Here is a 27000-nt window from a genome sequence, read left to right on the forward strand (position 1 = left end):
GATGAATTCTTGCCCTGAATGGTGACTTTCACTTTTTCTTGTCCAAAAGGCACCATTCTCCAACCCTCTGTGAGACCTTGCAGGAGTTCCCAGAGTGTGCTCTCTGCAGCATCACTCTGATTACACTACTTTATACAGAGCCCTGTGAAGAAAAACCTCCTTCTTAACTACCTGTTTTTTTTTTCCTCACACAACATCACTATAGTTCACCTGAATAATGAGTAAAAAGACACAGCCTTCCAGAGCCCTACCATGTAATTTACTCAGCAATATAGAAGTAGTAGCCAAAAAGAAATCAATGAATTTTTTTTTTTACATAGTAAACTCATTTAACAAAGAACACTAAAGTACTTTACAGTAATCTCATTTCTGATGTTTCTGTTTTGCACAATAATAATCCTGAGGTTAACGTGGTTTGTTGGTTTCCAAAAGTTATTTTTGTTATTATTTATATTACTTATGATCATTTCACAAAATGCTACTTCACTCTCTAGCTTTCGGAGTCCAAATCACGTTAACAAACTGAGCGGAGGAACCAGCCTCTTCTGCCCTTTGATCTGGCACACTGAAATCTGCTAAATGTGTGTAATGGCTATGCCGTACACTCTGCAGTCAAGATTAGTTCAGAGCCTTCATAAAGCAGACTTCAGGCTGCTGTCTTAATGAGAGAGGACCAGCTTTCTACTGGAAAGTGGAGGCAGAAAATCGAAGTCTTTATCTGGCTGACATAAGGAGAAAAACACCCTTCCAAAGCCAAGGCCTGAGCCTGAGTTCCCACAGCAGAATTCCAGACAATTGAATGAAGACAAACTTCAAAACCAACTTTGACTAATGGGATTGAGTGAAGAAATGAATATTCACCCTTTTAATCTTGCAAGGTTTATATATTCCTTGTTCTCAGAAGTGAGTAAAAATTATCTTGAACTCTCACTACTAGATAGAAATACCTTCAATTATTTCTACCACTCCTCTCTTAAGAGGATGAATAATCAGGATGAAAAATTCTAAGCAAAGCTATAACTGGTTGGACTTCTTCAAATGGGCGTGTATTTCACACAGGACTCCTAGCACATTGTCAATTCTCTCTTCCACTTTTTATTTATCTTAGTGACTAGACACTGATTGCAGAACTAGAGGGCAGATATTCACAGAAAAAGACAAAAACAAAAGAAGAAACCCAAGTTTTCTTTAAAGTATCTTTAAAGTATCAAATAGTTTCAATGAAAGTGCTTTTGTTTTATTTTATATTATAATTTTATCTGCATAAGTAATTTTGATTTTTTTAGAGTAGCTCTTGTAAAAACTCATTGTGAACGTATTTATATTTTGTGTATCTATGATTCACATACAAAGAATCTTGGAAAAGCTGACTGTCTTCTGCTAGCTTCCAGGACATTTGAAGGTGTCCTGGAAAGAATTTAGGTAGAAGTGGGGCTGATGGGAATGTCAGTGTATAGCTCTCCAGACTCGGTGGCCTGAGTTACCCTAGAGATGAAACAGGCCCCTGACTCATTGAATATCCAACATCAAATAGAATTATTTTAAGGCAATCCTATTTTATTTTATTTTATTATTTATTTATTTATTATATATAATGTATTATTTGCTTCAGGGATGCAGGTCTGTGATTCATCAGTCTTACACAATTCACAGCGCTCACCATAGCAATACCCTCCCGAAAGTCCATCACCCAGCCACCCCATCCTTCCCACCACCCCTTCACTCCAGTAACCCTCAGTTTGATTCCTGAGATTAAGAGTCTCTTATGGTTTGTCTCCTCTCTGGTTTCATCTTTCTTTATCCATTCATCTGTTGTTGGACATCTAGGCTCTTCCCATAGTTTGGCTATTGTGGACATTGCTGCTATAAAAATTCAGGTGCATGTGCCCCTTTAGATCCCTACATTTGTATCTTCAGGGTAAATACCCAGTAGTGTGATTGCTGGGTCATAGGGTAGCTCTATTTTCAACTTTTTGAGGAAACTCCATACTGTTTTCCAGAGTGGCTGCAACAGCTTGAATTCTCACCAACACTGTGGGAGGGTTCCCCTTTCTCTGCATCCTTGCCAACATTTGTTGTTTCCTGACTGGTTAATTTTAGCCATACTGACTGGTGTGAGGTTGTATCTCCCTGTGGTTTTGATTTGTATTTCCTTGATGCCAAGTGATGTGGAGCACTTTATCATGTGTCTATTGGCCATTTGGATGTCTTCTTTGCAGAAATGTCTGTTTCTGTCTTCTGTCCATTTCTTGACTGGATTACTTTAGGTGTTGAGTATTAAAAGTTCTTTATACATTCTGGATACTCGTACTTTATCTGATATGTCATTTGCAAATATCTTCTCCCATTCTGTTAGTTGTCTTTTGGCTTTTTTGACTGTTTCTTTTGCTGTGCGAAAGCTTTTGATCTTGATGAAGTCCCGATAGTTCATTTTTGCCCTTGCTTCCCTTGCCTTTGGCGATGTTTCTAGGAAGAAGTTGTTGTGGCTGAGGTCGAAGAGGTTGCTGCCTGTGTTCTCCTCAAGAATTTTGATGGATTCCTGTCTCACATTGAGATTTTCCATCCATTTTGAGTCTAATTTCATGTGTGGTATAAGGAAATTTCATTCTTCTGTATGTGGCTGTCCAATTTTCCCAACACCATTTGTTGAAGAGACTGTCTTTTTCCCATTGGACGTTCTTTCCTGATTTGTCAAAGATTAGTTGGCCAGAGTTGAGGGTCCATTTCTGGGCTCTCTATTCTGTTCCATTGAGCTATGTGTCTGTTTTTGTGCTAGCACCATACTGTTGTGATGATCACAGCATTGTAATACAACTTGAAGTCCAGAATTGTGATGTCATCTGCTGTGGTTTTCTCTTCCAACATTCCTCTGGCTATTCAGGGTCTTTTCTGGTTCCATACAAATTTTAGGATGATTTGTTCCATTTCTTTGAAAAAAGTTGATGGTATTTTGATAGGGATTGTATTAAATGTGTAGATTGGTCTAGGTAGCATAGACATTTCACAATGTTTGTTCTTCCAATCCATGAGCATGGTAATTTCCCCCATTTCTTTGTGTCTTCCTTAATTTCTTTCATGAGTATTCTATAGTTTTCTGAGTACAGAATCTTTGCCTCTTTGGTTAGATTTATTCCTAGGTATCTTATGGTTTGGGGAGCAATTGTAAATGGGATAAACTACTTAATTTCTCTGTCTTATTGTTAGTGTATAGAAATACTTCTGTCTTATTGTTGGTGTATAGAAGTGTAACTGATTTCTTTGCATTGATTTTATATCCTGACATGTCACTGAAGTCTTGTATGAGTTCTAGCAAGGTTTTGGGTTTTCCACATGGAGTATTACATCATCTGCAAAGAGTGAGAGTTTGACTTTTTTGCCTATTCAGATGCCCTTTGTTTCTTTTTGTTGTCTGCCTGCTGAGGCTAGGGCTTCTAGTACTATGTTGAGTAGCACTGGTGATAGTGGACATCCCTGCTCTGTCTGACCTTAAGGGAAAAGCTCTCAGTTTTACCCCATTGAGAATGATATTTGTTGTGGGATTTTTATAGATGGCTTTTATGGTATTGAGGTATGTTCCCTCTGTCCTTACATGGCAGAGTCTTTATCAAGAAAGGATGCTGTACTTTTGTCAAATGCTTTTTCTGCATCTGTTAAGAGTATCATGTGGTTCTTGTCTTTTCTTTTATTAATGTGGTATTATCAAAATTGATTGATTTGCAGATGTTGAGTCACACTTACAGCCCAGGAATAAATCCCATTTGGTCGTGGTGGGTAGGCCTTTTCAGGTACTATTGGATCCTACTGGCTAGTATCTCTGAGAATTTTTGCATCCCTGTTCATAGGGATATTAGTCTATAATTCTTTTTGGTGGGGTGTTTGTCTGGTTTTAGGATCAAGGTAATTCTAACCTCATAGAATGAATTTGGAACTTTTCCTTTCATTTGTATTTTTTGAAACAATTTCAGAAGAGTAAGTATTACTTCTTTAAATGTTTGGTAGAATTTAGCTGGGAAGCCATCTGGCTGTGGGTTCTTGTTTTGGGCAAATTTTTTTATTACTATTTTAATTTTTTTTGCTGGTTATGGGTCTGTTCAGGTTTTCTACTTCTTCCTTGTTCAGTTTTGGTAGTTTATATGCTTCTAGGAATGTATCCATTTCTTCCAGATTCCCTAATTTGTTGGCATATACCTGCTCATAATTTGTTCTTATAATTCTTTGTATTTCTTTGGTATTGGTTGTGATCTCTTGTCTTTTCTTCATGATTTTATTAATTTGGGTCCTTTCTCTTTTCTTTTGGATAAGTCTGGCTAGGAGTTTATCAATCTTATTAATTTTTTCAAAGAACCAGCTCCTCATTTCATTGATTTGGTCTCCTTTTTTTTTTTTTTTTTTCTTATTTCTCTAGCATTGATTTCTGCTCTAATCTTTGTTATTTCTCTTCTCTTGCTGGATTTAAGTTTTATTTTGCTGTTTTCTTTCTATTTCCTTTTGGTGTAAGTTTAAGTTGTATACTTTGAGCATTTTCTTGTTTCTTGAAAAAGACCTGTATTATTATATACTTTCCTCTTAGGACTGCCTTTGCTGCATCCCTGAATGCATTCCATTCCTGAACTGTTGTGTTTCCATTTTCATTTGCTTTCATCTATTTTTTAATTTCTTCTTTAATTTCCTGGCTGACCCCTTCATTCTTTAGTATGATGCTCTTTAGCCATCATGTGTTTGTGGTCTTCCAAATTTTTTCTTGTGGTTGACTTCAAGTTTTAAAGCATTGTGGTCTGGGGCTTCTGGGTGGCTCAGTGGGTTAAAGCCTCTGCCTTCAGCTCAGGTCATGATCCCAGGATGCTGGGATCGAGCCCCACATCAGGCTCTCTGCAGGGAGCCTGCTTCCCTTCCTCTCTCTCTGCCTGCCTCTCTGCCTACTTGTGATCTCTGTCTGTCAAATAAATAAATAAAATCTTAAAAATAAAATAAATAAAGCACTGTGATCTGAAAATATGCATGGTATGATCTCAGTCTTTTTATACCAGTTGAAACCTGATTTGTGATGCAATATGTGATCTATTCTGGAGACTATTCCATGTGCACTTGAGAAGAATGTATATTTTTGCTGCTTTATGATGAAATGTTCTGAATAGATCTGTTAAGGCCATCTGGTCTAGTGTGTCATTCAATGTCCTTCTTTCCTTGCTGATCTTGTGCTTAGAGGATCTGTCCATTGCTCTGAGTGGTGTGTTAATGTCTCCAACTATTATTGTATTATTTTTAATAATTTTCTTTAATTTTTTTATTAATTGGTTTATACATTTGACTACTCCCAAGTTAGGGGTATAAATATTTGGAAAGACCATTTTATATGATATAGTGTGCTTCCTCTTTTATTACCACCTTTGCTTAAAATCTAGTTTGTTTGATATAAGGATTGTGCTCCAGCTTTCTTTTCATATGCATTAGCATGATAGATCATTCTTCATCCCCTCACTTTCAATGCAGAGATATCTTTGGGTCTAAAATGAGTCTCTTATAAGCAGTGTATAAATGGGTCTTGTTTTTTTAATCCATTTTGATACCCTATGTCTTTTGATTGGTGCATTTAGTCCATTTACATTCAGAATAATTCTTGAAAGATGGAAATTTAGAGCCATTATATTACTGTAAAGTCACTATTCTTATAGATTGTCTCTGTACTTTCCAGTCTTTGTTATTTTCAGCTCTCATTCCACTCGGAGGGTCCCCGTTAATATTTCTTTCAGAGTTGCTTTAATATTCATAGATTCCTTCAGTATTTGTTTTGTTCCATTTTGTTTTGTTTTGTTTTGCTTTGTCCTGGAAACTACTTCTCCTTCTATTCTGAATGACAGCCTTGCTAGATAAAGTATTCTTGGCTGCATAATTTTCCCATTTTACGCATTGACTATATCATGTCAATACTCTCTTGCCCGCCAGGTCTCTGTGGACAGGTTTTCTGCCAGCTTTATGTGTCTACCTTGAAGGTTAAGGACCATTTCTCTGCAGAGATTTTCAGGATTTTCTTTTTATCTTTGAAATTTGCAAGCTTAGGGGGTTGCTTAGGTGGTTCAGTTAGTTAAGCATTTACCTTTGGCTCAGGTCCCCATCCCAAGGCCCTGAGATCAAGCACCACATTGGCTCCTTGTTCAGTGGGGAGCCTGCTTCTCTCTCTTCTATGCCCCTCCCCCTGCTTGTGCTTTCTCCCACTCTTTCTCTTATATAAATAAATAAAATCTTTAAAAAAAAATAAAGAAAATTTCAAGCTTTCACATTCCATGACAAGATGTTGACCTATTTTTATTGATTTCAGAGTGGGGGGTTCTCTGTGTGTCTTCGACTTGAATGCCTGTTTTTTCCCCAGGTTTGGGAAGTTCTTATCTATAATTTGTTCAAATAAACCTTCTGCCCCTCTTTCCTTCTCCTCATCTTCTGGGGTCCCTATTATCCCTATATTATTTCACTTAATGGAATTGCTGAGTTAAATCTCCCAGTGTGATCTAATAGTTTTCTTTGTTTCTTCTTCTCAGCTTCATTATTTTCCATCATGTTATCTTCTATATCACTGACTTGCTCTTCTGCCTCATTCGTCCATGTTTTTATAGCCTCCATTTGGATCTGCATCTCAGTAATAGCATTTTAAATTTTAGCCTGACTACATTCTAGTTCTTTATTTATATAGAAAGGGATTTTCTGGTCTCTTCTATGCTTTTTTCAAGTCCAGATAGTATCTTTATAATCATTGTTTTAAATTCTAGTTCAGACATCTCACTTATATGCATATTGATTAAATCCCTGGCAGTGAGTACTACACTTCCTGTTCTTTCTTTTAGGGTGAATTTCTCTTGTAATTTTTGTCCAGAAAAGACAGGAAGAAACAAAAAGAAAAAATACAACAACAAGAACAACAACAACTTCAGGAAATGATACTGGTGTATGCTGTTTACACTCTGCTTTTGTGTTTTGGCTGCCTTTTCCCACAGGTCTGTCCTCTATTGAGTTCCTCCTTGCTTGTAGTCAGGAGTGTTTGGACATTTAGCTAGGTGTGCTTTATTTGTCAAGATAAGCCTGGAAAAGAAAAAAGAAAAGAAAAGAAGAAAAAAGAAAAACAAAAGAAACCAACAAAACAAAATAAAAAACAAAAGCTTGATCCAAGACAAGAGAAAAGGGAAAGGAACAAAAATGCAAACAAGCAGACAAATGAAAAACTATTAGCCCGATTCCAAAGGAAATAAAGAAAGAAAGAGAAGTGTAAGAAAAGAAGAAAAGAGAAAAAAAGAAAAGCCTGATCTGAAAAATAAAAGAAGGAAACAAGCCAACCAACAATGAACAAAAAATTATTCTGATACACAATTTTCTGAAACCAAAAAAAAAGAGAGAGAGAAAGAAAAACATATACATAAAATGAAGGACAAAGAATAAAAAAAAATAAGAAATGGAAAAATAAAAAAGTAATAATTTTAAAAAATTAAGAAAAGAGGAGAAAAAAAAAAAGAATCAAACCTGGTCTTATTTCCACCTGAAGCTGATGTTTGGAACTTTCTTTAATCAGTGCACCTGGTACGTCAAGGTCTTGTGTTGGTCTTCTGAGGGAGAGGACCACTGCTCTTTAGGAGGCCCTCTCAGAAAAGCAAATAACCTCCTATGTCCTGTGCTCAGTTCCCTGCTCTAACTTGTCTGTGCCCAGGCTGTTGGCATGTATGGAGTCTCAGATCCCCTATATTTTATCTCTGGCTAGTGGCAGCGTTCAAAACTCTGTGTTTTCAAGATACTGGTAAGGTGAAGGCCCACTCCCAACCAGGGAGGGGGAGATTCAGGGTGTGGCCAGCACCACCCCTGAAGAGATATCTCACAGTATGCCTGCAGAGGCTAGAGTTCATTATGATCTCAGTGAAAAGCTGGAATGAGGTTACTGACCATCTGTATGCAATTCCATCCCCTTCTCCCTTCTGTCCCAGAAAGGCCTACACAGAGGCTTGATTCTATCATGGCAGACAGCAAAAAGCAGCAGCTAGGTTATCTGCAATTTGCTCCAATCTCTGCTTTCTGCTCAGTTCAGCCACAGAAAAACAGCTACTCAGAGTGCATACAGAGGTTTAAGTCTATCATGGCTCACAGCAAAAAGTTATTAAGTTTTCTGCCCCCTGTGTGCACCTCTGACCCTGTTAGTAAGATTCAGTGGCTCTCAGCTGGCCTTGCATCTTGGAAAGACAAAATACCCTCTTCCAAATTTACCCCTGGAAGGGGAGAGATCTCAACGTGTGCGACCCAAGGGCTCTCCTCACTGTGACTTACTGTGCAGTCCTTATCCACTGGGCTATCTTCCACTTTCTCCCTCTCCCTGACTTTGCTCTTTGAAAAGCGTTGTCTCACCTTTGTGGCCTAGCAGCTTTCCTTTCCCTCATTTCATGGCTTTGAACCTCGCATCTGCCACATTCTCTCCCTTCAACTGTGCAGACTGTTTTCTCAATCCACAGACTGTCTTCCTAGTTGTTCAAAATGGTTGAATGCTGATCTAGTTCTGTTTGAAGGTAAAGCAAGCCTGCAGTTCCCCTGCTACTCTGCCATCTTAACCCAGAAATGGTGCACAATTACTCCTACAGTGCTTTGTTCAGACAAATATTTGGTGATATGTTTTCAGTGGTTGGCACTGAGCTAGGAGTTGAGTAATGCAGTTCCTACTCTTGTCCACTTTGTAGTCTAATGGGACTTGGTTAGGATAACAATAAGCAAACAATAATTTCACTAGAAATTGATATGAATTATGGTAGAGTTAGCTGTAGTATAAGGGAGCTTAAGACCTGGGATAACAAAAAGAAATAAGGAATAGATGATGATGTTGACAGCATTTGAGGTGGGGGCAATCTCAGGGAAAAACTAAAAAATCTGAATTTGTCAGGAGATTCAGTCTTCATTGAGACATATTTCCTCCAATTTCCATGCTTTTTTTGCATAGAGATGCTGGGACATTGGCAGTTGAATCCATCCCAGAGGAAAGCAAGTTTAAAAACTAGTAAAGTCTTAATGTCTCAGTGTTTTATACAATTATTTGCTTCATATATTTCAACTAAAACTACATATTGCAACAACAGATAGAATGCAGAAACAAATAGGAGATCACAGCTGTCTTCGGTTGTACCAGGCATTGGAGATATTTGCACAAATGTAAAAGAGTGCCATGGTTGTCACTAATTTTTGTTTGTTTGTTTTGGAAAAGACCTATTTTTCCTAAAAATATACCATTTATATTATCATATAATGGATTTATTTTTTTAAGATTTTATTTATTTATTTGAGAGAGAGAGAGCAAGCACAAGCAAGGGAAGGAGCAGTCAGAGGGAGAGGGAGAAGCAGACTCCCACTGAGCAGGGAGCCAGATGTAGGGTTCAATCCCAGGACCCTGGGATCATGACCTGAGTCATAAGCAGACACTTACCTAACTGAGCCACCCGGGAGCCCCTATTATTGTTATTTTAAAACAAATTAACAAATATTTTTAACAATCTGTTTCTTTTTCTAATGTGATAAATAACAATAGATATCATCCATATAAACAGAATTTCTTTGGGATCCTTGATCACTTTTAATAGTGTAAAGGAATCTTGAGACAAAAATATGTGAGAACTACTGATGTTATCAAAACAACAGGGTTTGGTTCCTTGTACCACCTGCTAAGAATGTGTCCTTGGGCCAGAATCTCATTTTATTCATCTGTAATGTTGGCATTTGAACATAGTCACCACACATGGTCATTATGAGGAGTAAGGCAAATATGCTTGTAAATCACCCACTTAATAAATAACTATCTGTGCAAAGTATCCACTTTTGGGAAGCATGAGTGTTCTGGTCACAGATTATTCTGTGATGAAATAAATATAATTCACCAGAATTTTCATGCCCTGAATGGACAAATCTTTAAGATAACACCATTATTTTTGCTCTATGTTCTTGTTCATCTAACAACTTTCACCAGAATTTTCATGCCCTGAATGGACAAATCTTTAAGATAACACCATTATTTTTGCTCTATGTTCTTGTTCATCTAACAACTTTCAAATAATAAATTAATCTCCCCAACTATTCAGGGAAAGGGAACTATCTTGGATTGTGGGTAAGAGCATACATATCTAACCACTGTGCATTAATACTAGTCACTCTTATTTATTCACTTCAATTCAGATGCCATATAGTAATAGTAAAACCTGCAGCTGAGCACTGACTCTGCCAGAGCCTGTGTCAAGGCTGTACATATAAGTCCCTCAAACATTTTCAAACTGATCAAATTGAATTTAAGAGCTGAGAATTTAGGCAAAAATATAGCAAAAAAAAAAAATGCAGTCATCTCAACAAACCATCATATAAAAAAGGCCTCTAGAGTATTTCTACCTATTTCTCCTTACATGCTATGGAACCCTGGATATATACAGCACCTTGCTGTAGAGGAAAAATATTGCTACTAATATTCCAAAAAATTATTTTTATCATTAGGTTTTCTCTCTTATAAATTAGGAATTATTTTTCTTGAAGTATCTTAAAATATTTCCAAGCAAATATTGTACATGTATGCTACTGTCTAGGACAGTGTGACTGTCAATTTAAAAATATTTATTTCTGAAAACATCAAATTAGAAATTGCAGACTATTTAACCATCTATCTGATAGCTCAATTTTTGTGCCAATTAAGAAATTAGGATTTTCTGAAGCATCACTTCTTCCTTCCTGTGCTGTGTAGTGCCCCTTTGAGACTAAATTTAAATGGAAAAATACAAGTCAAGAATTTTGCTTTCAGAGCTTTAATCTAATCACCAAGGCTGTTCTGTTTTTCCTAAATAGTGCTCAATGTAGCAACACAGCTTTTTAGTATCAAAGAAATTGAGGCAATTAATCCAATAAAACTTTAGAAGCATTCCTTAATTGAGTAAGTATGTTCAAGAGGTGAATAGTCTACTTTAAAAGCAGCAGTAAAATTTAAGCTTATTTTACATAAATGATTAATGTCCTGGAATGTGTGCCCTGCATTCTATCCCAGAGGTAAACACTGGAAATGGTATCATTTGTACCTAGCCTCCTGCAATCTGCATTTTTTAGTCAACATATTTTGGAGAGTTATCCATGCTGATGTTTGTAGTTTATGTTTGTTCATTTTATTTTGTATTTTTTTTTAAGATTTTAGTTATTTATTTGACAGAGAGAGTGTGTGCTCAAGCAGGGGGAGCAAGAGTGGGAAAAGCAGGCTTTCCACTGAGCAGAGAGCCTGATGTGGAAGTCCCAATCCCAGCACCCTGGGATCATGACCTGAGCTGAAGGCAGATGTTTAACGGACTAAACCACCCAGGTTCCCATGTGTTTGTCCAATTTAGTTTCTGATTAATATTTCAGTGAGTGGAGGTACCTGGGTGGCTCAGTGGGTTAAAGCCTCTGTCTTCGGCTCAGGTCATGATCCCAGTGTCCTGGGATGGAGCCCCACATCGGGCTCTCTGCTCAGTGGGGAGCCTGCTTCCTCCCCTCTCTCTGCCTGCCTCTCTGCCTACTTGTGATCTCTGTCTGTCAAATAAATAAATAAAATCTTTAAAAAAATATTTCAGTGAGTGAATATTCTATATATTATTTATTTATTCTTCTGATATGGATACTTAAGTTGTTTTGAAATATTAAAAATAATACTGTCATGCACACTTTCATACACATGCCCGAGCTTCTCCTGAATACATGCCCACACATGGAATAGCTGGGTCTCAGGACATATATGCACCCCTGGAACATGCCCAGTATTTCTCCTAAGTTTTGAGAGTTCCCACTCCTTTACATACTCTGTAATATTTGATATTATTGGGCTTTTAAGTTTTTTGTCAATATGATGCATGTCAATTGTTATTTTATTGAGATTTAAATTTGTATTTCCTTAGTTACTAATTAGCTTGAAGACTTCTCCCACAGGTTTATTGACTATTTGAGATGATTGTTCTGTTCATTTGTTACATTATTTTTATACCGATTTGCAGAATTTCTTCAGACTTATGTATGATCATTATGTCTGTGACAATATATTCTCAATAGGAGCTTGTCTTTTCATTTTTATTATAAAGGGCTTTTGTAGAGAAATTAAAAATTTAACAATCAAATTAATGAATCTTTTCCTTTTAGTTTTTCATGTCTTGCTTAAGAAAACTGTCCCTACTTTAACTTCATAAAGATATTCTTCTGTAGGTCCTTCTAAAAGTGTGAGGTTTTGCTTTTCACATTTAGAAGTTTTATTTTTAAGATTTTACTTATTTATTTGAAAGAGAGAGAGATTACAAGCATGGGGGGAGGGGCAGAGAATGACATAGAAGCAGGCTCCCTACTAAGCAGGACACTCCACAGGAGGCTCCATCCCAGAACACTGGGATCTCAACTTGAGCCAAAGGCAGACGCTTAACCGACTGAACCACCAGGTGCCCCCACATTTAGAACTTTAATCCATCTAGGATTATTTTCTTTAAGTGTGTTGTATTGACTTGTAATTTCTCCTCCATCATGTCTCAATGTTTTTACTATGCACAGGTCTCTTTCCCTTTCTGTGGTTTGTGACATAGGATATTTGTGACATAGGATATCTGCCCCGACACTACACTATCCTGGCGCCTTTACAGCTTCACAACATTGGTATGATCTTGCTATCTGGTTAGGCATATCTTTGTTCTTATTGTCGTTTTTCAATACTTTTTTGTCTTTTCTTTACCCTTTGATTTTCTGTATTGTTTTTGTCACCAGTTGTCACATTCTACAAGAAATTCTGCTGCAATTTGGATTGGCATTTAATGAGATTTACAGATTAATTTGGGGGAAACTGACTTTTTTATGATAGGTAGATTTGTGATTTATTTCAACAATTATTTAGGTCATTTAGGTATGTCACTATGTCAATATTGTTTTCTAAAGTCCTCATACATCTTTGTTAGACTTGTTTCTGTGCATTTTGCAGTTTAATTTGCTTTCATATTGATATCTCCTATTATTTCCTGTCATATCTCCTATTATTACTGTCATATCTCCTATTATTACTGATAATATATCTCCTGTCATATCTCCTATTATTAATAAAACATTTTATTTTTGTGTTCAACAGTCTTGTTAAGTCCTTTTATAACAACTTATAATTCTTAGAAAAAGTTAAATTCTCTTACCTCATTTTAGTTTTCTAGTTTTGATTTTTTTTCAGCTTTTTATCTTTTTAATCAATAAGGAAGTCAATACGGCAACAGTGATTCCGAGTCGTGTTCCTAATGTTAATGAAAATGACTGTAAAGATTTACTGTCATTTATATTCTTTTACTACTTATTGTTTCATAGATATACTTTATAAGGTTAAGGATATTTCCACCAATTTCTGTTTTATTAATTCATCGTTAATGAAAGTGGCTTTCTTGAATACTTGTATTGTTTTCATGGAAGTGATCATTATTCTCCCTTTAATCCATAATGTGATATATTCCACTTTAAGCCATCCTCATATTCCTGGGATAAATTCTATTGTATAATAAATGATGTTATATCTGACAATTTTTATTCAGTGTTTGTATGTATGTGTTCATAAGTAGTTTATATTATTTTTTTTTTTTTTTAATTTTTTTTTTATTTTTTTATTTCCAGCATAACAGTATTCATTATTTTTGCACCACACCCCGTGCTCCATGCAATCCGTGCCCTCTATAATACCCACCACCTGGTACCCCAACCTCCCACCCCCCGTCCCTTCAAAACCCTCAGATTGTTTTTCAGAGTCCATAGTCTCTCATGGTTCACCTCCCCTTCCAATTTCCCCCAACTCCCTTCTCCACTCTAAGTCCCCATGTCCTCCATGCTATTTGTTATGCTCCACAAATAAGTGAAACCATATGATAATTGACTCTCTCTGCTTGACTTATTTCACTCAGCATAATCTCTTCCACCTCACACCAGTCAGAATGGCTAAAATAAACAAGTCAGGAAATGACAGATGCTGGCGAGGATGAGGATATATTATTATTTTTTTTCTTTTTCTACTTTTTCTGTAGTTTTTCTGTAGTTCACTGTTTGTATTAAAGCTATGCTCATTTAACCTTATTAAGTCAGTTGAATGGCTTTTCCTCTTTTCTCTGTCATACTTTCTTTAGAGTGGGGAATAATTATATGTTAAAAGTTTAGTAAAATTTGCCTATAAAACAATCTGGGTTGGTGTTCCTTTTGTTCATACTTTTTCACTAAAGAATTGGGTTTAATTTACTTCTCTGTTGCTTTTTATTTTCTACTTTCTCAATTTTTTTCTATGATGTTTTGTTTCTGTTAATTTTGAAGTCAGTATATCGATGGGTTTTGTTTTTTTATCCATTTTGATACCCTGTGTCTTTTGATTGAGGCATTTAGCCCATTTACATTCAGGGTAACTATTGGAAGATATGAATTTAGTGCCATTATATTGCCTATAAGGTAACTGTTACTGTATATTGTCTCTGTTCCTTTCTGGTCTACTATTTTTTGGCTCTCTCTTTGCTTAGAGAACCCCTTTCAATATTTCCTATAGAGCTGGTCTGGTGTTTATAAATTCTTTTAGTTTTTGTTTGTCCTGGAAGCTTTTTATCTCTCCTCCTATTTTCAATGAAAGCCTAGCTGGGTCTAGTATTCTTGGCTGCATGTTTTTCTCATTTAGTGCTCTGAATATATCATGCCAGTTCTTTCTGGCCTGCCAGGTCTCTGTGGATAAGTCTGCTGCCAATCTACTATTTTCACCATTGTATGTTACAGACTTCTTGTCCCGGGCTGCTTTCAGGATTTTCTCTTTGTCACTAAGACTTGTAAATTTTACTATGAGATGACAGAGTGTGGACCTATTTTTCTTGATTTTGAGGGGGATTCTCTGTACCTTCTGGATTTTGATGCTTTTCCCTTTGCCATGTTAGGGAAATTCTCTATTATAATTTGCTCCAATATACCTTCTTCCCCTCTCTCTCTTTCTTCTTCTTCTGGAATCCCAATTATTCTAATATTGTTTTGTCTTATGGTATCAGTTATCTCTCAAATTCTCCCCTCGTGGTCCACTAGTTGTTTGTGTCTCTTTTGCTCAGATTCTTTATTCTCTATCATTTGGTCTTCCATATCACTAATTCTGTCATCTGCTTCATTTGTCCTAGCAGTAAGAGCCTCCATTTTTTATTGCACCTTATTAATAGCTTTTTTGATTTGATCTTGGTTAGATTTTAGTTCTTTTATTTCTCCAGAAAGGGCTTTTATTTATCCAGAAAGTGTTTCTCTAATATCTTCCATGCCTTTTTCGAGCCCAGCTAGCACCTTGAGGATTGTCATTCTGAACTCTAGATCTGATATATTACCAATGTCCATATTGATTAGGTCCCTAGCCTTCAGTACTGCCTTTTGTTCTTTTTTTGTGGTGAGTTTTTCCATATTGTCATTTTATCCAGATCAGAATATATGAAGGAGAGAATAAAATACTAAAAGGGTGGCAAAGATTCCAGAAAAATGTGCTTTAACCAAATCAGAAGAGACCCCAAGTTGTGGGGAGAAGAAAGGGAATAAAAAGAAGTTAAAAAATTTTTTAAAAAAAGAAGGAAAAAAAATGTAGTTATTAGGTGAATAGAACAGAGCTACCCACTTAATTTTGGGAGTACTTTGATCTCTTAGAAGAAACTACCTCCCCAAATTTTAAAGAAATAAAAACATATATATATATGTGTATATATATATACACATATATCTATAATATGTGTGTGTGTGTATATATATATATACACACACACAAAAATAAGGGTAACATGATGAAGGGATGGAATATAACTGTAAAGATGAAAATTAAAAAAAAAAACTCTTAAAAAGGAGTTGATAGGTAAGTTGGTTGAGAAAAGAAAAAAAAGTGGAGAGAATTTGCTCAGGCTGGAGATGAGAACAAAGCCCGATGCTAGATTTAGGGTATATTTTGATCTATTAGAAGAAGTTTTATCCCAAAAATTTTTAGAAAAATAAACCCTATGTGTATAAAAAATAAAGTTAGATACAATGAAAGATAAAATATGACTATAATAATGAAGGTTCAAAAACTTTTTAATGAAAGGTATTGTTAAGATAAAATAATTAAAAAACATTAAAATAGGAAAGAGTAAAAGTTTAAAAACAGAATAAGGAAAAAAAAAATAAAATTTAAAAAAATTAACTAGCTTTGTAAGACTAAAGAATCATCTGGAGAAAGCCATGAATTCCATGCTTTGCTTTCTCCTCCTTTGGAATTCTGCTGTTCTTCTTGATAAGTGAGCTTGGTCTTGGCTGGATTTCTTGCTGATATTCTGGGGGAGGGGCCTCTTGTAGTGATTCTCAAGTGTCTTTGCCCAGGGAATTGCACCGCCCTTGCCAGGGCCCGGGCTAAGTAATCTACTCCAGTTCGCTCTCAGAAGTTTTTGTCCCCTGATCAGTTTCCATAGAGCTCTGGAGGATGGGAATGAAAATGGTAACCTCCCAATATCTGGCCTGGAGGAGCAGGGAGCTCAGGGCCCCACGCCTCAGTGCACCCTCAGAGAAAAGCACTTAATCACTCCCATCTCCCTGGCCTCCAGCTGTGCCCTGAGTTCACCCGGCCTGTGACCCAGCATCTCTGTCTTTGGCACACAGCTCTGCCTGGAGTCTCCAAATTGAGCAGATCCCTGCCACTCTTCCAGGGAGATCTCTCCAGTTGTAAGGTCTCTGCTCAAAGAGCAGTGGTCTGATGGCTCCATGGATCACAGTTTAAAGTAACCACGAGCTGAGAGCTCACTCCTCAGCTCCGTCTCTGTAGCTGGCTTACCTGCTCCAATACCTGCAAGCTCTGCGATACTCAGACATCCCTGATCCTTCAGTGACCCCATGGGACCTGAGACCATGCTGTCCCCATGACGTCTCCACCCCTGCTTAGCTTCTGGAGCGATGTCACTCAGTGGAGCAGACTTCTAAAAATTCAGATTTTGTGCTCCATTGATCCACCACGTGCTGGGAGCTGACCCCTCCCCCACAGGCTATCTTCCCATTGCTTCAGATTCACTTCTCTGCAGGTCCTACCTTTCAGAAAGTGGTTGATTTTCTGTTTCTAGAATTGATCTAGAAATGATCTGGGGATCTAGCTGATCCCCTACTACCTGATGTCATTTCAGACTACTACTCCTCCACTATCTTGACTCCTCTCTCATGTTTCTGTTAATTTTGAAACTGAAGGTCTGAAATGTTACCCATTTAGCTGCATCATAAGACCTACAAGTGAGAGAGATTTTTAGTTACTCAGAATCTCTTGCATCTGTTCCTCATACCCCAGGTCCTCACCAGGCTATGTAATAAGATATCACTTGTGTATCACCATGTATGCAAAGGTTCCATGCCACAGGAGGGGAGCTCTGGAATTGTGACACCCAAGGCTTTTATACAGTCACTTACAAGGTACAACAGGCATAGTTGCCCCTTCTTCTGGAGACAGATTAGAGATAAATAAATAATTAGATTGATACTTCATATTTTATACAGGGAGATAAGTAAATCTTATTTGGAGAAAGGAAGGGACTGTCCCTAGGTTTTTACAGTCTAGGTTCTAAGTTTTATTATACCTTAATTGGGAGCAGATAGTGGCTCTGAGGAAGAGGAGACATTATTTTTATAGTTTGTCAACTTCTCTTGCTCAGAAGCCTATACTGTGCAGAAGTATGAACATATTCATGAAGCATTGTTTCCTGACAGTTCTACTGCTTGATTCCACAGGGAATGACTTCTGGCAAGTTTTTCAGTCTATATACCATCCCACCAGCTATTCTGAATAATCTGACAAAGGCTGGACCTATATTTGCCTGAAACTTATCATGCATTTTTTAACTAAGACTATTAGTAGAACTGAGAATACCAGGATGATAACAAGCTATAGTATTGATCTAGGCCAATCTCTCTCTCTCTCTCTCTTTTTTTTTTTAACCACTCCCTACCCCCACCTCAGTGTTCTGGATCTAATCAGCCTAATAAATCCTATCATGTTCTTTACTAGAAAGTAAGGTGGCTTTCTACTTAAGTTCCTAAATGGAAATTTCCACCTAGCCTGAGGCATAATCCAGGTTCAGCAGAATGTGTTCATACTCCACACAGATTTTCCTTGGCTCACAGTGGAGGAAATTTCAGTCAATTCTGTCATAACAATCTGGCCAATGGATTGAGGCTGATTTGACTTGCAGGGCCTAGAAGTGTCATTGATTACTTCAAATGGAGTCAAGGACAAATTTCAAACCACTTTTCCTAATTGAATGACTCTACTTATAAGTAAAATGCTTATATAATGTAATTGAGGGCTTTTTAATTTACTGGGGGTGCTTCCTTAAATACTTGAAAATTTCTTGTAACTGTAATCACCCTTAGCTCAGATTACTGTTTTTCCAAGAGAGACATTAATGCCTGCTTTTCAGACAAGAAGTTAGAATGTATAACCTGTGGAAATAAAGTGTTTATAGTTACAGTTGTCACTATCTCTTGCACCCCTGCTAAAAATACAACAGATAGAATGCACAGTTGTCAAGGGCCTTGAGTGGGCTTCCAGCCTTATCCTTGGGGTACTTAGTTCAGGCTGAACACTTGAGCTTTGTTTTTAGAGGGACTGCTTAGGTTCAATTCACCCACTACATCTATCCACATATATTTTTCACAGCTCATATAAGAATTGAGGCCATTCTGTGCTGCCTTGTGGCCAGACCTGTCTATGGGGAGGTGACAGACTAATGTGTAGTTAAAATCAAAGTGCTCATAACATTTTGGTAAAGCACCACCATGGCACTTTCTTTTTCTTTTTCTTTTTTCAATATTTTATTTATTTATTTGAAAGTGATCACAAGTAGGCAGAGAGGAGGCAGGGAGCCTGCTGAGTAGAGAGCCTGATGCTGGGCTCAATCCTGGGACCCTGGGATCATGACCTGAGTCGAAGGCAGAGGCTTTAACCCACTGAGCCACCAAGGCGCCCCAACATGGCACTTTCTAATGGAAAAGGATACAGAAGCAGTTCATAAATATATAGTATTAATGCATTAGCTCTTTTACCTTCTGCATCTAAAGTATTCCCTCCTCAGGTGCTGGATGGCTGCTCTCTCTCCACTGCCACAAAACCTATGTGTCATTTTCCAGTAACTACATATATTGACTATATTTTCTTATTTTCTATATTCCTCATGCTTCTCTGGCATTTGGGATCTTGTTGACTCTGGAGGGAATGCCCCTCCCAGGATTAGCCAATTCCTAGAGGTAACAAATGACTATCCTGTAAAAGTTCTTTGGTATAGAAACAAACGATTCCAGACCACTTCTTTTATCAAGATTATTTAAGGTGATTGCTCTAAAACACCATAGGGCCAGATACCACACAACTAGAGACCATCCCAAGAGTCCATAATTTACTACAGTATAAAAACTCCAATCTTGGTCTCTTCAACAAATGATATTGGGAGAACTGGATAACCACATGTAGAAAAACAAAATTGGATTCCTATACTACACTCACAAAAATTAACTTGACATAGATTAAATACTTAAACATAAGACCCATTACTATAAAACTCCTAGAGAAAATAGGGAATAGTTCTTTGGCATTGGTCTTAGTAATGATTTTTTTTAGTATGATACTGAAAGCACAAGCAACAAAACCAAAAATAAGCAAATAAGATTAGATCCAACTGAAATGCTTCTGTAGAAGGAAATAGAAAGGTAGAAAAAAATGAAAAGTCCACTACAGAATGGAAGAAAATATTTGCAAACCATACATCTGATAAGGAGTTAATATCCAAAATATATAAGGAACTCATAAAAACTCAATAACAATAGAAACAAGCAACCTGACTTAAGAAAAGGGGCAAAGGAACTGAAAACATGTTTTCAAAGAAGACATCTAAATAACCAACACATCATACATGAAAAAATGCTCAGCATCACTAATTATGAGGGACATGCAAATCATAAGCACAAGGAGATATCACCTCACACTTGTTATTATGGCTATCATAATAACAAATGTGAAGAAAAGAAACCCTTGTGCAGTATGGGTGGAAATGAATATTGGTTCAGATACTATGAAAAACACCACTGAGGTTCCTCAAAAAGTTAAAAATAAAACTACTATGTCATCCAGCATTTCCACCTCTGGGTATATATCCAAAACATATGAAAACAGGATTTCAAAGAGATGTATTCATTGCCCTATATACATTGCCTCATTATTAAAAATAGCCAAGATGTGAAAACAACCCATGTTTGATGAATGAATAAAGAAGTTGTGGATTATTATTCAACTATAAGAAAGAAGAAAATCCTGCCACTTGTAACAATATTTTGTCCTTGACAAAATGGACCTTGAGGACATTTTGCTAAGTGAGATAGGTCAGACAGACAAGGACAAATACCATATAAAATCACTGACAGGTGAAATCAAAAAAAGCTGACTCATAAAACCAAAGAGTAAAATGGTGTTTACCAGAGGCTGGGTAGTAATTATCTTGAAGAAGTTCAACGATTTATAAGAGGACATAAAGAAACAATTAAACAAAATCAGGAAAATGAGTCAGAGGAGCAAAAAGGAAAAAGACAATAAAGAAATGTGAAAGACCTAAGGCACTTATGAGGCAACAAACAAGTGGACCAATATATGTATTACAGGAATTCCAGAAGGGAGACAGAGAGTGAAAGAAACAAAGTGCTTACTGAGGGAAATATGAGCCCAATTTTTCCAAATCTGAAGAAGATAATGGACAACCAAATTTCAGGAGCCAAAGCAATTCCAGTGAGGAAAAGCCCAAGAGGTCCACACTAAGACATTAAAAATAAACTATAAAAAAACAAAAATAAAGACAGAATCTTCAAAAAAAAAATAGGGAAAAGTGACTCATCACATGTAGGGGAGCTCCTTTAAGAATATCAGTGGATTTCTCAGAAGAAACCACACAGATGAGAAGAAGAATATATTTAAAATACTGAAAGAAAAAACCTGCCAACTAAGAATACTGTATCTACAAAACTGTTCTTCAAAAATAAGGAGAAATAAAGACTTTCCCAGATAAGCAAAAACTGAGAAATTTCATGAACATTTATACCTACCTTGTGAAAAATGCAAAAGGGAATCCTGGAAGTTGAAATGAAAGTATACTAGACAGCAATATGAAAGCATATGAAAATTTAAATCTTGTTGGTAAAGGTAAATGTATAGGTTAACACAGAATGCTGTAGTACTGTAATAGTGGTGTGCAAAACACTTTTAATTCTGGAATAGAACTTAAAAGATAAAGCATAAAAATAACAACTGTAACTTTATATTAATGGACATGCAATATATAAAGATGCAATTTGTGACATCAACACAAAGTGGGTATAAGAAATGTAAAATAATGAAAACTTTTCATATAATGGAAGATAAGTGGTTTTCAGTTTAAAATAGACTGTTATAACAATAATATGGTTTATTTAAGCCTCATGGTTATGAAAAGGAAATAGCTATAGAATATACAAAGAAAATGAGAAAGAAAGAAAAGCATACCAATACAAAATAAACATAAAAGAAGGCAACAAGAGAGGAAAAGAGGGACAAAAGTGCTATAAGAGAGACAGAAAGCAGTTAGCCTGACAATATCCAGTCCTTCCCTATCAGAAATTATTTTGAATGTAAATGAATTAAACCCTTAATGGAAAGACATGGGGTATCTGAAAGGATTAAAAAGACAAGATGCAGTTATAGTTTGTCTACAGAAGACTCATCTTAGATGTAAAGTCACATATAGTTCCAAATGAATAAACAAAAAAAGACATTCCATGCAAATGGTAAGCAAAATAAAGTGGGTGGGCATTTTTATTTCAGAAAAAAATAGATTTACGGGGATAACTGTCATAGGAGATGAAGGACATTATATAAGGCTCATTCACTAGAAGGATAAAACAATTATAAACATGTGTACACCTAATATCAGAGGATCAAAATGCATCAAACAAACAGAATTCAAGAGAGGAAAAAAAAAGAGTCTTACTAGACTAAGAAAAAATAGAGAGAGATAACTCAAGATAGATTTCAATACCTCATTTTCAGTAATGGACAGAATAACCAGATAGAAGATTAATAAGGAAACAGAAGACTTGAACAACACTATAGACCAGTTAAATTTAACAGATGTATACAGAGCAGCTAGCAGCAGTAGGATATATTTTATTTTTAAACACAAATAGAAAATTCTCCATGAAAGATGACATGTTAGGGCACAAAACATGTCTTGACAAATTTAAGAATATTGAAAACATATCAAGTATCTTTTCCAACCACAACAACACAACAACAACACAAGGAAATGAAATAAGAAATTAATAGAGTATGAAAATTGGAAAATACACAAATATTTGAAAATTAAAGATACTTGAACAACCGAAAGGAAAATATCTTGAGACAAATGAAAATGGAAACACAACATATGAAAACTTTGGGGATACAGCAAAAACAGTACTAAGGGGAAAGTTCATGGCAGTAAATATTTATTTTTAAACAGAAGAAAGATCTCAAATAAGCAGCTTCACTCTATGCCTCAAAGACTATAAAAAGAAAAACAAAACAAATCCAAATTGGTAAAAGAAAAGAAATAATAAAAATTAGAGCAAAAACTAAATGAAAGAGAATCAGAAAACAACAGAAAATGTTGACAAATCTAAGAATGTTTTTTGAAAAGATTAGCAAAATTTATAAACACCTACTAGACTAAGGGAAAAAAAAAAGATAACTCAAATAGCAAAAATAAATTGTCGGAGGCAGGCCCCTGGCCAGGGCGGCCTCTGCCATTAAAAGATGGCACCTGGCGAGTTGCCAAGAAAAGTTGCCTCATGAGACTAAGCAGAATGCCCAAAGAGGAGGTAAACAGCATTGGTTGCTAGCAAAAGTTGTTCGTTTAGGTGCGCAGCTTGATTCGCTCCCTCCTGTACCCTGCTCGCTGATTGGTCATGTAAGCGTATATAAGTGTGTAGACTTGCGGAAATAAAGAGAGAGAAGATGCATCTGAACTGGGGCTTCTTGTCGTCCTTGCGCATCGAGGGCGATAAATGGTGCTGAAACCCGGGAACTAAATAAAGGAAACTTGCAGGTGATCCGCAGAAAAGCGGGGAATAAAGGTCCGCAGGTAAGCAGGGACATTAGCCACGTTCAAAAGTGGGAATTCCACGGTAAAGCAGGGAGTAAAGGTCGACTGAAGTATATGCGTGTAAAAAGTTAATGTGCTAGTGTCTTTGATGTCCGTGTCTGTTGTCTGTGTGTTCATAATGGGATCTGAAGTATCTAAAGTGCGGTTGGAAGGGTCTTTAAAAGACCTGCTGAACGCCAATGGAACTTCACTAAAAGCAAAAACTGCTCGGGCCTTTTTGAATACAGTGGAAAAGGCAGCTCCATGGTTTCTAGATGAAGGCTTGCTAAACATACCTCAATGGGACCACTTAGGGGAGGATTTGAAGAAACAGGACAATAAAACGCCTTTGCCACCCGGGACCCTGGCAATATGGACCTGGTGGGGCCTAAACCCAAATGTGAATCAGCTCTACAAGAGGGAGCAGAGGCATTGGAGGAAGTGAAAGAGGAGCGGTCTTCTCGTGCCTCAGAGGGGGGTAGTTCTAGTGAAGAGGAAGAAGAAATGTCAGGGGAGGAGTTAGACCATAAAATGCACTCCAAGTTTGAACAGTTGAAACTGTCGACTCCAGCGACGCCTAGTGCCCCTCCGCCATATAATCCTATGGCGTGCCAAGGAGCTTGTAGCTACTGCACCACATGTGGTAGTGGCAGGGTTTCGAGCTGGAGAGATCATGACCTGACCTCTGCCTTTCCAGTTTTAGAGGACCAAAACAACCAGCGGTATCATCAGCCTCTTGATTTTAAACGAGTTAAGCAATTAAAGGAAGCAGTCATGCAGTATGGGCCTCAGGCAGCCTTTACGGTATTTTTGTTGGAGACCATAGCGGGAATGAACTTAGTCCCTGAAGACTGGGGTAACTGCCCGCCGTAATGCAGTGGCTGGAAATCCTCAGTGGGACCTAGAAATGTTAATGGGAATAGGACCGTACATGGGAAAGCAGGCCCAAATACAATACAACCCTGCAGTGTATCTGCAAATAGCCATGGCAGCCACTAAAGCATGGAAGACAATTCAAGGCAGTGGGGATTTACAGGGTTAGCTGTCTAAGGTAATACAAGGACCAAGTGAAGCATATACTGATTTTGTAGCGAGGCTGATGCAAACAGCTGGTTGAATATTTGGGGAGGTAGAGGCAGCCATGCCATTGATAAAACAGCTGGCTTATGAGCAAGCTAATAAGTGGTGTAAAGAAGCCATCAGACCTTGGAAAAGCAAAGACTTGAGTACATATATTAAAGTTTGCAGGGATATCAACGACAGCGTTATTCAAGGGCAGGTTATGGCTTCAGCTATCACTCAAGGTTTACAAGGATTACAGGGAGCTCAACAATATAAACATAGGGGTACTCCTGGAGTTTGCTATTACTGCAAGAAGCCAGGACACCTGTAGGAGCTATAGTTACCAAAGAAGAGAGTTGGACCTTCCTATTTCAAAGCTCCTCTCCCCAAGAAACCAAGCTGCTCACAGTGATAAAAGCATTTCAAATGTTTTCATTAAGAACCCTTCAACCTTTTATCAGATAGTAGATATGTGGTGCAAGCTGTCTCTATCATTGAAAATGTGGGTTCTATTAATGCCAGGTCTACTATCTCTAAGGCATTACAAGAAATCCAAACATTAGTTTGGGACAGGAAGGCTCCATTTTATATTGGCCACATACGAGCTCATACAACCTTACCAGGCCCCCTGACAAAAGGTAATCAGTTAGCAGACTCCTTAACCAGAGGAGAATTTGTCTTTGCCATTGAGGACCCTGTGCAACAGGCGAGACATTATCATAAGCCGTTCCATGTGAATGCTTTAACTCTTCGCCTCAAATTTAACATAACAAAAGCACAGGCACGGGACATAGTAGTCTCCTGCAAAAATTGTGTGACCTTACTACCTGCACCATCCTTGGGGGTTAATCCTAAGGGCTTGTTACCTAATCATATATGGCAAATGGATGTCAAACATGTTTCAGAATTTGGAAAGTTAAGATATGTTCATGTCTCTGTAGATACCTGCTCTGGAATAATTTTCGCCTCAGTGCATACGGGGGGGGGGGGGAATCCAGAGATGTTATCGCCCATTGCCTACAGGCTTTTGTGGCATGGGGAAAGCCACGTCAATTAAAGAGAGATAATGGTCCAGGCTACACCTCACAACCCTTTAAAGCCTTCCTACAACAACTTGACATTCACTTGATACATGGAATACCCTATAACCCACAAGGACAGAGTGTTGTGGAGCGCGCGCATCTTACGATAAAAAATGCGCTTTATAAACAAAAAGGGGGAATAGGGGACACCTTCAAGTCCCCTAAAGATAAGCTCAACACCATTCTCTTTATTTTGTATTTTTTAACGTTGGACAAAACAGGTAAATCAGCTGCAAACAGGCATGCAAGTGCTGCTGCTGCTCCCCCTAAGCCTTTAGTACTTTGGAGGGACATCCTCACAGGAAAGTGGAATGGACCAGATCCAGCATTAGTATGGAGTAGGGGGTCTGTATGTGTTTTTCCACAGGAAAAGGAGACTCCAATTTGGATCCCAGAGTAGCTGGTGCGTGCAGCCTTGCCTCCGAACACCAGTCATGATGCTGAAGATGCTGATGATAACTCTGGGGATGCTACACCTCCTGCGGCAGACTCAAGCCAGAGAGCTGTGGGCAGTGGTTAAAGCAGGGTTATATCCTTTACCAGTGACTAACTCTTCTCTCATATTCCCTCCTCTCCCTTTGATGCATGGCAGGTCTGTAACTTGCTAGGAACATGTACTGATATCTCAGCAGTGTCCATGTTAAATGGTGGCAAATTCCTCAACTGTTCCTATAAACAAAATGGCTCTAGTACCTTTGAGACAACAGTTAATGTGTCTTGTCCCAATAATATTACTTATCAGCCCACTCCCATATGGGTCTCGCCACCGTTCCTTTCCCTCGTAACAAATGCTAGCGAGCTGAATGATACATTGAATTGCACAAATAATTGCTCTTTCCCAGTGCTGGGATGTCACGGCCTTCAAGCTGGCTGTGATTATGCGTATCCCTACCCATGTTCCTATCCCAGTTTCCATTCCAGAGGCAAGTTACCTGTGGTGCTATCCAGAAAGAAGAGAGATTTTGGTATCATAGCCGCCATTGTGACAGCATTGGCTATATCTACAGCAGCTGCCATGGCAGCAGCAGTCTCGCTTGCTGCAACTATACCCACTGCGGAAGCTGTGAACACCCTTGCAGAAGGAACGGTGGCTGCTCTTCAAACACAGACTCAGATCAATGCACATCTGCAAGCAGGAATCCTGATAGTCAACTAGAGAGTGGATTTGGTTCAAGAACAAGTGGACATATTGGGGGCCTTATTGGGATTGGGATGTATAGCACCCTTCCCGGCAATTTGTGTAACTCCCATAGCCTATACTAATATGAGTGACTTACAGAATGTCTCCGGACAGCTCTCCCAATACTTGCGGGGGAATTAGTCCGCAGAATTCCAAAACTACACTCAGTACCTGCTACTAGGCATAACAAGGATAAATAACACCAGAGTTGAGCTTGAAACCCTCCCAGAGATAATCAAGACATTGCAAGATGTGTTAACCTTTACGAAACAATGGGCTAGCATAATTGTTCTGATGACAATCCTCATAGTGGGCTTGATTCTGCAAGTAAGGAAACTGCAAATTTGGAGTCGACAGCAACATAGGCAACAGCAAGCCATGGTGCAGGCCTTGATAGCCATCGAGGCTGGAACATCCCCCCCAAGTGTGGCTAAGTATGCTGGATCGGTAGTCAATGACGGGTAAGATTGGTGAGGGAAATATACCAACCTAAGACAGAACGCAGATCATTGATATCTGC

Source organism: Mustela erminea, chromosome 16 (genome assembly GCF_009829155.1).
Source record: "Mustela erminea isolate mMusErm1 chromosome 16, mMusErm1.Pri, whole genome shotgun sequence".
In the NCBI taxonomy this organism is placed as follows: domain Eukaryota; kingdom Metazoa; phylum Chordata; class Mammalia; order Carnivora; family Mustelidae; genus Mustela; species Mustela erminea.